This window comes from Physeter macrocephalus, chromosome 13 (genome assembly GCF_002837175.3).
Source record: "Physeter macrocephalus isolate SW-GA chromosome 13, ASM283717v5, whole genome shotgun sequence".
Taxonomy (NCBI): Eukaryota; Metazoa; Chordata; class Mammalia; order Artiodactyla; family Physeteridae; genus Physeter; species Physeter macrocephalus.
This window is the reverse complement of record NC_041226.1, coordinates 48,921,835-48,931,950: the sequence shown is the minus strand read 5'-3', so window position 1 is coordinate 48,931,950 and position 10,116 is coordinate 48,921,835. Positions and strand designations below refer to the sequence as shown.

Genomic DNA, 10,116 nt, shown 5'->3' with positions numbered 1-10,116 from the left:
CGGGAGAGGAGAGGCCGCAGCAGTGAGAGGCCCGCGTACCGCAAAAAAAAAAAAAAAAAAAAAAGGAAATGAATACAGAGATTAAATGGGAAATTTGCCTTTGGGAGCTCCCTGGTGAAAGCATGAAGAGCAGAGGGGAATTTAGACTCCTGAAAGACACAACGCACCAGAAAGTAGATGGAAAGCACACAGCTTCCACAGCCCATCATCTGCACAAAGCATTTCTTGGAGAAATGTTTGTATGTTTTACAGTGTACACGTTTTGTACAGTTTGTACAAATTAAAGTACGTTTTTGCTACACTAACAGAAGAGGGCACTCTTAATGTAAAATTGTATTAATCACTCCAAACCACCACCATCGTTCATGAAATGGAATTATAAACAGTCTTCAGAACTACTCTAAGATGAAAACAAAATGAGAATCAGAACCTGTTAGCTGATGAAAATTCCCCTCATAGTGTCAGCCATAAAGTAGGAGAAGACTGTAACACAGCACTGCAAACTGAATTAAAATATTCCTAAACAATTATTTGGGACTATAAGGGGGAAAACCTTTATGTCAAAACTTAAGAACAGAAATGGACTAAAAACAGGAAGAAGTGAAACACAACTTAATTGAACCTAGGAAAGAAACAGAAATAGGTAAAATCGTAAGCAATATTGTAAAGACTAAATTATAAGATGTGCAAGGTGGGGAATGGGCTAATATAGGAAAACTTAATAAGGAGCATTGAAGACATAGGCAAATAACTAAGAGAATGAAAATAAGATAAAGGTAAAATTAGTCTCACAGAAAGTTGTTGAAATAGGCAGAGAAGATCTAGCCTGTAGATAGAGAAGAGAAGCAAAACAGTGACGCAGAACTAACATTTAAACTATAACCCCCAAAAAACTTTCTGGAATTAAAAGGTGGCCTGAAGGTACACATACTGGAAGGGATTTCCAAGTAACTAGGAAAATTGACAAAGAATGATCAACTCTTATATATTTCCTAGTAAAAGTAGTGAACTTTAAAGCAAATAATCTTATAATCTATAGCAGGGGTTGGCAAACTACATTTAATGGCCAGTTTTTATGTAGAATTCAAGCTAAGAACTGTCTCTGTGTGTATTTTCAAAGGGTTACAAAGCAAAAATATGTGACAGATAACATACGTGGCCCACAATGCCTAAAAGAATTTATTACTTGGTTCCTCACAGAAAATGCTTGCTGACTTCTGGCCTGCAGGCAAAAACAAACAAATAAAAAATCAACCAAAGAATTCAGAAGTAATTAGGAGGGCATCAGACATCTCTAAAGAACATGCAAAAAGTAGCAGCAATTCAAGAAATTCAACGTGTGAACCATGAGTTTTATATCCAGCCAAGCTCTTCATCGAGTATAAAAAAGCTGTAGAAAAACTGTTCTAAACAGGCAAAAGCTCAAGGACTTCAGCATCCAGTGAGCTCTTCTTGAAATGTTAAGAGAATGAGTTTTGGCAACCAAGAGATGACTGGGAAGATTTTGGCAAAACGATGTGAGAGTGAACATTTATATTTACTTGTAGTTCTAAGCCTGAAAAAAAAAAGGTGGGTCCATGAGTAGTGGGAGGATAATACATAGACGTTCTGACAGTGTTGAAGGAAAGCATTCATTAAATTTGAACACGGACTGTGGATTAGATGCAGTTATTGACTTTGATCATTAGATTATGGTTATGTAGGAGTGTACTCATTCTTAGTGTACACATGCTGACATGTTAAGGATAGAGGGGCAGTGTAGCTGAAACTTACTCCGAAATGTTCAGGAAAAAAAATGGGTATGTTTGTGCACACGTATGTAGTTGTGTGTGTACGTACCTGTATACACATTTATGTGCGTGTATGTCTGCTAATGCTTTTAGATAGATATAAATATATAAAGAGATGGATGGTTAAGCAAATGGGTATAGTCATGCGCAAATGCATGTAAAAAGAGTGACATTTTAAAACCCAGGTTGAAGGGTATATGGGACTTTTTTTTGTATCTTGTTGTAATTTTCATGTCAGTTTAAAATTATTTCAAAGTAGAATGTACCCAGAAAAACGACACAGAAGGGGTCATGAGAGAGTGTGCTCTCGCAGCCTTGTGTAAGGCCTCCTGCAATTTTTTCCCCTGGAAGAAAGAACATGAAAGTGGAGGCCTTTCTCTGTGGCGTCCGCCAACCTTATTCTGGTTTTCCAGTCTCACGCTTATAGTCAAAAGCCAGCCAGAGAATTTAGCTATTTTGATACTTATAACTTTGTAGATGCTCATTTCTTTTTGGAGGAAAAAATTCATTTGCTCATTCAACGTTATGTTTATTGGGTGCACTATTCTAAGTGCGTTGGCGGTAGGAGTTAGTGAAAATGTCTCATTTTAGTGAAACTCCTGAGCCTGAAACACACCCTACAACCCTCCAGCAGTGAGGGTCTGTACCACCGGGCTTAAGGTCCCAGAGGATGAGTGGATGGGTCTTCTCGTGGCTGCCAGGATTCTCGGCAGGATGAGCTGCACGGGAAAAGTGGGCTCGTGCGAGGTGGACAAGGAGGACACGGCCAGGGCTTTGTGCTGGTGGCTCTAAGAGAGTCATCACAGCCGGGGTGCAAGAGAAAGACCTTCAATGGGAAACCCAAGGGATGAGGAACAGCTGTCAGACGTAAGGCAAAAATGGTTGATTTGAAGTTGGTCGAAGTAAAGTGGTTTGGGATCTTCACTGGGAAAATCAAGGTCCATGGGCCATTTGTTGATGTTGGCAAGAGCAGGCTAGTCGGCTTACAGACCCAGGGCTGGGCTGGCCAGGGACCAGCAAAGATGAAAAATCAATTCATCTAATTCACAGAGATGCAGTACAAATGGTTTCTTACAGAACACTTGACTGCGCTCATCCTTGTTAACCGACATTTTTCTTTCAACAAGAAAAACACTTGTAAAGCTGTTTCAGATGCCACTGTAGTGTGTATTGCCGTGTTTAGAAGTTTGGCGTATACTGCTTATATTGTATCATTTTTAAAGTGCTATGGTTAAAACAAGAACAGATGAAAATCTTCTGATGGTGATATTAATTTATACATAAAAGTGCTTTTAAGCTATAAATAAATGTTAACAACGTGTGTTTTATTTGAAAGGTATGAAAAGCTTCTTTTGTTTTTGTGTGTGCCAAGTTCATATCTGCTCTTTTGGTCGCCACCAGCGTCAATGCTTTTGCTTTTATTTGCTGAGCCATCCAGTCCCGTTCCATCACAAAGGGTGAAAAATCCCCTCGTGGTCACTTATATCAGTGGAAGGAAAGGGTTCTCGTATTTGTGCTTAGACTCGCACAGGGCTGCCTCTGCCGGTCCGCCTGCTGATCAACAGAACAGACAGCCAGGCTGGACAGAATGCAGACCATGACTGACAGGTGAATGATTAAAATTACGGCAAATCTGAGGAATGGCCCAGGTCCCTGTAGCCGGGCTGTGGCTCCCAAGTGCCGCATCAGCTGGTTTTTTCCTAGAATTGCATCTAAGGACTCTCTCGAAGGAAACCCCCAAATTACCTGCTAAATTCTAAATTGAGGATTACGTGATGCATGAGCCGAAGGGGATATAAAGAGAGGAAAGCATAGGATGATGCAAGATAGGAGTGGTTCAACCATGCAGCAAATGCTCTGAGCCTAGTACTAAGTTCGGTCCTGGGGGTGCAGTGGTGAGAAACAGTCAGTGTGAGTTCAGAGCCGACAGTCGTTGGGGAAGGCAGAGGTGTGTCACAGATTTCTTTGTTATGCTTGGGGGAAACAAGCTCAGCACAAAACCCAGCGTGGGAGGAGATTAGGTGAGGTTACATGGAGAAGGTAACTCGGAGATGAGTTTGAAAGGTACGTTAACGACACGAAGAAATGTGGGGAAAGAGAGTCGAGAGAGAGGATGTTACAAGCAAAGAGGAGGAAGCGTAAGGCTGCATGCCGTGAGTGAGGGCAGTGTATGTAGCTTGCAGTATAGGAGGAATATAACACACTGAAGAAAGAGAAGAAAGATTGACTTAAGAAAGACATGTGGTATATGTCAGTTTACCACAAACTCTGTGTCTTCAAATAACAGAAATGGATTCTCTCACACCTTCGGAGAAGTCCAGGATTAAGTGTTGGGAGAGCCATGGCTCCTCTCTCTGAAACCTGTACGGGAGAATCCTTTCTTACTTCTTTTAGCTTTTGGTGTTTGCCAGCAATCCTTGGTGGTCCTTGGCCATTAGATGCGTTACCCCAATCCTGGTCTCCTTTTGTATTTCTGTCTCTGTGTCTCTTCTTCTTTGAAGGACCCCTGTCGTACTCGACTAAGGTCTCGCCCTACTCCAGTACTACTTCATCTTAACTAGTTACATCTGGAACAACCCTATCTCCAAATAAGGTCACAGTCTGAGGTTCTGGAGGTTAGGACTTACACATACCATTTTGGAGGACACAGTTCACCCAGAACAGTATCCACAAAGGAGTGTGCAAGTTTCTGTTTTCTCCTGGGAGTTGCTTAAAGGAAGGCCACTCAGTGGGAACCTACACCTGTGGCCTGATAAACTCTGGTGATTTTTTAAAACAACATACGGAGGACAAATAAGCAAACTTTGACGTAATGAACTTAGAAAAAGAACAGTAACCATTAAATTAGCTCTAGTAGCCCTTGTTAAGTAAACAGTCGGTAGCGTTTTTCTGAGAAGGTATTTTAGAACCTACCATCTGGGAGCGATTGTGAAGGAGCAGTAAGTAGTTAGGCCTTTAGCAGAGCCTTACCCGGGACAAAACGAAACAAACCCCAAACCACGAAACAAACCCAAAGCCACGAAACCCTGGCCGCGTCCTACCCTAACTCATTGTACCTTACAGAAGCATAAAAGGAGCAGAAACATTGGAGAAAACCATGGGCCCTCTGGCCTACAAAACAGTTTTATTTAAAAGGTTATGTTTGCTTTGAAATGAGCAGTCACAGAATGAAAGCACAAAGACACAGTGTACATTTCTGTGGTTCAGAATACAGGGAATGTAAGTTTTGGTCTAATGTTTGTACTGTTTCTCATCAGAATATTTTTCTTATATCTGTAACTCCTGATATATTTATTCTAGGTACATTAAAATAATTAATTCTTTGATTAGAACAAGCGAATAGATGTCCTCTGCTTTATAGAAATTTGTGCATGTTTCAGGAACACGTCTTTTCTGTGAACTTTAAAAACCACTGTTCTGTGTTTCTCTGTTGCTGACTGTAGTAGGAACGTGTTTGGCTGTTAATCTCCCGGGTGCGTGGGCAGTATTGAGGTTTTGAATTGCACTGAATTGTATCTTTAGAGATTATCCTGAAATTCCACTAAATTTATATTATTAGATGGGGCCATTACTTCATATCATCTTTTTTTAAAACAGATCTTTACTGGAGTATAATTGCTTCACAATACTGTGTTAGTTTCTCTTATACAACAAAGTGAATCAGCCATATGCATACATATATTCCCATAACCCCTCCCTCTTGACCTTATGAACAAAAGCTGAAGTAGCTTCCTAATGTGACTTTTTCATTTTAATAAGCCAAGAGATTTTTTTAAATTGTTTTCATTCACTCGTATACTACCATACCTTATCCTCTTGTCTCATAATTATTGTAAGGTTATTTTTTTTCAAGAGTCATGAGTTTGAATTCATTACTATATAACTCAGTATTCCCATTAGCTAAAAATTTTGTGGCTAAGATTCAAGTTGCCTTAATACAGATAGCAGAATAATCTGTAGCTTTAGTTTATTATATAATGTTACATTCATGTTTAGATTACAAAATTTTGTCCAATATATTTAGGTGTTTTGTCTGTTAGAACACATGAGGATTGAAAACGCAGGATTAAATCTGCTTTTATTTCTATCAACTGTTCAACCTTTAAATATAGAGCAAATACGTAAATGCCAAAAGCTATAGAACGTTACAGTAATTGTAAAACGCCCCCCCCCCAATTTTTTTGGGAGAATATTGAATAGATTGTTTGTGTTAACGTGTAGTGAACATGGATAGTTCCTGAAAGCAGAGCTTTTATTAGGATATTTCCTAAAAGCAGAGCTCAGAAGCTGGGCAGGGTGCAGGAGACTTAGTACAAATGAGGAATCAAAAGCCCTGGTATTTAATACCAGCCCTGCACCTAACATGCTGCAAGCTCTGAGCTCCTGATTACCCTTTTATAACAGGGGCTAATAATTGCTATTCTCTTCATATTGCTGAGCCATTGGGTGCATCCAAAAAAATTAAAGTTGGAAATTTAAAAATTTATAAATTATAAGGAACTGTACCACTCTAGGGTGATGGTGTACAAAATAACCTAATGGTAAAGCTTATTGGAATAGTCTTTGGAAAAACGAAAGACTTTTTTGATGTCAGCAATTTAAGAAAATGGTAAAGGAATCTTCCATTAAGTTGTTTAGATAAGATGGGAAAATGTGGACTGAATGAGAGTAAAGCAGAGTAGATTCATAGGCAGTGAAACGTCAATATTCAGAGATTTTTTTTTTTAAACACACTTAAGTCATGTCTAGGACATAATGGATGTTCACTTAACATCCATTGTAGATCGATGGTGAATGGCTGGCTGGATATCACAACTCTTAAAATTTCTTTGACTTTGTGCTGGAAATGCTACACATGTCCTGTTAGGGCGACAAACCTTGAGAAAATGGAATCTCTTTAGATGCAAGCGGTCAGGATGGTGAGAGATTTGAAGTCATCGCACATAAACATAACTGAGGTAGCAAAGGGAGGTTTAGCCCACAGAACACAGACATAGGAGGAGACTCAGTAGACGTTCAGATTTTTGAAAGTTTATTATAGATGTTGTATATGTAATTAACTTTAGTTCAGAAGGTGGTGTTAGTACAAACCAGAAGTTATAGGAAGTCAGGATTGATGTACATGAGGAAGCAAGAGCTTAGTAACAAGGAGACTTGTTTGAAAAATGAGATCCTCATTCTGATGAGTGCTTTGTGCCCTGTCACTGGTAGTGTGGGAACAGAATTTAGTTGAATACTTTGCACAGGTTTTACTTGGGATTTCTTGGTCTGGGAAGGTTGATCCTTATCTTCCAAAGATTTTGTTAATCTATGAAAGATCTCACGTATAAGTCATGGGTCTACTGGTCAACTGTAGGAAGTTGAGATGAAATAATTGTGGGGGAAAGAGGTGCCTGATTTTAGGTAAGTTAATTAAGTTTGGGAGGATGAAGGCATAATGCAATGAAAATTTCATGAAGAGAACCCATCCTTATGAACATTAAAAATTTTTCTGATGTTTAATCTGAAGAAAAATGTATTACACAACCACAAATATTTATTTTTTTATATATTGAGAGTTAAAATGATCAGAATCACTTTTAGTACCGTATTTCAGGATGTTCCCTGCTTTTACGTATGTGTTACAAGGATATAATGAAAAGGAGACAATACAATGTAAGATCAGCTACTGAATTAATGGGGAATTAAATCTCTGGAATTGACATTTTCTTGTTAACACAAATTAATAATGGCAAGAGTACAGGAAATAATGCTTGTAGAAATCCTTGGACTTGGGCACAAATATGCTGATTTTACTCTGAAATGTGTATTTTTAAAGCTATTGGACTGTTAACTTACCCAGGATACTAATTTAGCAATGGAATGATTAACCATGATGGTAACATTTCAACAGAGTCTCACGAAAATTAAAAAAGGTCACTGCTGCCTCAGATTTCAGCGAGGCAGAAAAAACCAAAAACCTTTCACTTGTGCAAGTAAAATAATAATTTGAAAGTTAAGAGGTAACTGAAGAACAAGAGTAATGGTAAACTGCAGGTTAAATATGAGTAATGAAGGGATTCTTTCTCAAAAAGGAAAAAAAAAACTTCAACGCCTCTAAAATCGCATATGATTTTTTTTGGTTGTTTATGATATTGCATTAAATAGATATATCAGCTTGGCCAAAAGGTGCGTTTGGGTTTTTCTGTACGCTGATACGGAAAAAACCCGAACAAACTTTTTGGCCGATCCAACAGTAGCCATACAAACTAAACAGATATGCAGGTTAAACTGAATTGACAGTTCAGGAATCTATAACATTCAAATTAATATCCCATCTGTGATGGTTGATGATTTTTTGCTGAATGTGTAAATTGCCATCAATGTGAATGGCTTCTGACTGCTAAAGCACAGGTTTTTTGAGTCTGGCAATCCTGATCTACTGAGTTCTGTGTGTTCTTGCTCTGTTTCTCAGTTGGAACTACCGGGTAACCATCATCATGACTCCCAGCGCTGCCATTTCGTCTAAGCTTGAGTCACAGCCATCACTACTAAGTCCACCTCCATTCCTTTTCCACTGCATTAGCCCAGGATGTTAGAGTTGTATCTTAGAGTGTTGCTATTACAATGTTAAACACAGGTGCAAATGCAGACACTGAAATCACATGATGGTCCCATAATAAAATGATCCAGAATATAGTTATATTAATTTTTAAGATGGTCACTGAAAATGAAGTGACAGAATTTCTTAGGGATAGCTAGGATTTCTGACATTGTTGTGTCCTTTGAGCCTGTTTGGACCTAAATTTCACAGTGAGCTAATGGAATCAAAATTAAGGTTGTAATTTAAAAAATACACATGAGAAAATACCTTTCCATCTCTTAGTAAAGTTGATGAAGTTAAATAGTGCATTATTCTGTTCTCTAATGAAAATTGCATTTGCTATATATCGAATGATCCAAGGAAACAGAATTCAGAGATTTGGGGGAAATGATTGTTACGTAAGTCAGCCTATACATCACAGAAAACAAATTTGTTGCATCAGCGTTAGGAGGAACTGTAGGGTAGTAGGTTTTATTAATGACCCTTAATAGCTATAATTAGCATGTAGAACCTTTGAACCTGATTGGCTTTTTTTTTCCCTGAAGTCTGTGGTTGAGATTACTTTGATTGCTTATTTCTGATCTATTGAGTATGCAGTTGTAGCCTTGCCTCTGCCTATAACTGCTACCCAGAAGTTTACTTTAAGGTTGTTGATTGCCATTAAAAAGTATTTGGTTATGGTCCTCCTTGATGCAGACCACTTTCTTATATTCGCTTGTGTATCTTTAGCTTGGCTTTGTTGCAGACTAAGCGCAAGAGCAGAGGAAAAATTTGAAACTTCTGGGGCGTTAACTTTCCCACATGCCCATTTATTGAAATTCAGTTGATCTACCTGTTTGAAAATGGACTTGATATGTAGATAGAGAAGCTTTCAGGAAAAAATTACACAGTCCTATTCTTGAATTTGGTTTTAGATTCAAACCCTCTTATTCTTCATAGTAATATGAATTTCTTAAAAGATGGCCAGATTTTTATTCTTCTAGTATATTTTCAAATATCATGTCAAATTTATCAATCCCTTTTATTTTCCTTGTACTGTTGAAGTTACAGGCTTATCATGTATTTGTGGGTTCCCATAATTAATAAGACTTCAGACACCGTGGTTAATTTTAGTGTTTATTGCCCATCTCCTGAGGTGAAGATCACTTCGTCACTGTCTCAGCATGTTCTGGCACACACAAGGGTCACACACAGACAGCATCTTTATTAATAAAAAAAAAAATGGTACTGCTTTAAAAATTAAGCTATCAATTAGACATAGACCAAGTGAGATGATATCTTCTATTAGATCACATTACATAAAAACTCGCGGTAGCACGTATAAAAGAGTATAATGTCTTGATTTGTGGGCTGACTTTTTAGTTAAAGAAAAATTTTCAGTGGCACATGCAGAGGAAGTGATCTGAACAAAGCAACTGTATCGTTTTAGGATAAACTAATGAAGACTGTACAGACGGATGCCTTCACGATTCTCCAAAAGAAACGGCATTGAAAAAAGAAATGAACTAAACCCAACTCAGGGTCATATTGCTGGACAGCACTTATTTTTAGTCCTTTTAGTAAGCCTTTCACTAATCTTAGCTATATCATCATCTCACTGAAACTAACAGAGGGCTATTGATGGATTGGATCTTGAGTACTTGGAGAATAAAAGGATAGAAAGAGAGAAGCTTTAATATTCTGGATTTAAGAATGAATCATTACTGTGTGCTGAGAAAGTTTCTTCCTTGTTTGTGTAAAGAA

The 10,116-nt window shown here is 38.1% G+C and overlaps 1 protein-coding gene across 29 annotated transcripts in view; it reads left to right on the top strand.

Annotated features, from left to right (window-relative positions):
• KLF12 (KLF transcription factor 12) overlaps positions 1 to 10,116 on the top strand; it is a 589,904-nt gene that overhangs the window by 363,504 nt on the left and 216,284 nt on the right. The window contains exon 1 of one of the 29 annotated variants that reach the window (XM_028497484.2): positions 909 to 1,569. The exons of the other annotated variants lie outside the window; for them this stretch is intronic. The gene's annotated coding sequence lies outside the window, so the exon portion shown is untranslated. Of the gene's footprint in view, positions 1 to 908; positions 1,570 to 10,116 lie in introns of those variants that run through there. 29 annotated transcript variants of the gene reach the window in all.